Consider the following 1,454-nt stretch of genomic DNA (forward strand, 5'->3'; position numbering starts at 1 on the left):
GCCGTCTCCCGCGATTGGTCACCGTTTCAAGGCCTATGGGGCGCCATGGAGGGGACGGTTTGGACAACTCTACGTCGCCACCATACCTCAGTCCCTCCACCCCTCCCCGAATCGCACGTCGCTTCGTTTCTTCCCCGTCAGTCCGCCGGATTTCACGGGCTCTATCCGGGATTCCCGCTGCGTTTTAGTCTCGTTTCGAGGCTGTTCAGAAACAGCTGTCCAGATGGCGCGGCGATCTAAGCGAGCGGTCCATACGACTCGTTGAGATTCGAATATCGATCTTCGAAATTATTCTCTCTCTCTCTCTTTTTCTCTCTCTTTATTTCTTTCTTTCGTCGCTCTAGTTTCGGCGACGTAGAATGGGAGATCGTAATTTTTAATATCGTAATTCTTTTTTTTAGAAAAAATTATTTTTGGAACAAGTGGTTGTGGTTTGTGATGTGGTGGATGTTTTAAGATAATCGGTGTTATTTTTTTTTAACTAACGATGGATTTTTAAGAAGCTGAGGGGAAAGGTAATTTATAGATAGGAATTTTCTCTTTTTTAGTTGCGAATTTTTGATCAGTTTTTTAAACAAGAAGGATTACAAAAAAGGGAACGCGATCGACAACTTTAACTTTCGCTGTCGGTTACTCGATAAAAAGAAAAAAAGGAAAGAAAGGGAAAACGTCGACGAGCATCCTATCAATTTACAATTGCATTGTTCCGAGTTGTGTCTCCGGGACGCAACTTCTGCGTTGTCGTAACACTCTTCTTTCTCGATTGCTCAATTTCCACGTGACTCCGTTGCGTCGAGCCAACCGCTGTCCTTGTCGAACAAGCACCTCAGCTTTCTTCTTCTCCCGCTTCGAAACGTTAATCAAACCATTTACAACGATCGTTATCCTTTTCGTTTATCGTCGAGAATAATTTTTAAGAAAAGCTTTGCTTAAAAAAATACTTACTTAAAAAATATATATATACACACACACTTCTGCATATATATTAATATTTAATCGAAGATAAAAGAAATTCCAATTCATCAATTTCAAAGGATGCAATCTCCTTCTCGTTCCAGATACCTCAAGACAGCAACGGGCGACGAAGCGACACGATCAGCATGCACCTGGGACCGCGGTTCGAGGCGCACTTCAAGATGCGGTAGAGGAAGTCCCTCGACCCGAGCTCGCCCGAATCCAGAGTTCCGCTGAGAGCGGTGCAGCAACGGAGAGGTGTCCCGCCCCGGTGACACGTACGAAGCATAATAATCGCATGCATAATAACAACAACAACAACAGCAGCAGCAACAACAACAACAACAACTACAACAATCGACGGAGCCTACGATCGGATCCCACGCGAAAGAAAGGAGAGAAGGGAGTCCGGCAAGGGATTCCAGCGCTTGGACGCGCTCCCTGAACGCACCCGCCCACCCACGCGCGGCCAACCAACGCTCGGTTACTCGACCGAACGA

General features: G+C 45.9%; 1 long non-coding RNA gene across 1 annotated transcript in view; it reads left to right on the top strand.

Annotated features, from left to right (window-relative positions):
• Positions 1 to 1,167, top strand: part of LOC116186903 — a 40,251-nt gene extending 39,084 nt beyond the window's left edge. Inside the window, exon 2 of the long non-coding RNA XR_004151948.1 lies at positions 1,059 to 1,167. This is a non-coding gene — a long non-coding RNA (uncharacterized LOC116186903). The remainder of the gene's footprint in view (positions 1 to 1,058) is intronic.
• Positions 1,168 to 1,454: the final 287 nt, after the last annotated feature.

The sequence above is a fragment of the Apis dorsata genome, unplaced genomic scaffold (assembly GCF_000469605.1).
Source record: "Apis dorsata unplaced genomic scaffold, Apis dorsata 1.3 scaffold_73, whole genome shotgun sequence".
Lineage (NCBI taxonomy): Eukaryota > Metazoa > Arthropoda > Insecta > Hymenoptera > Apidae > Apis > Apis dorsata.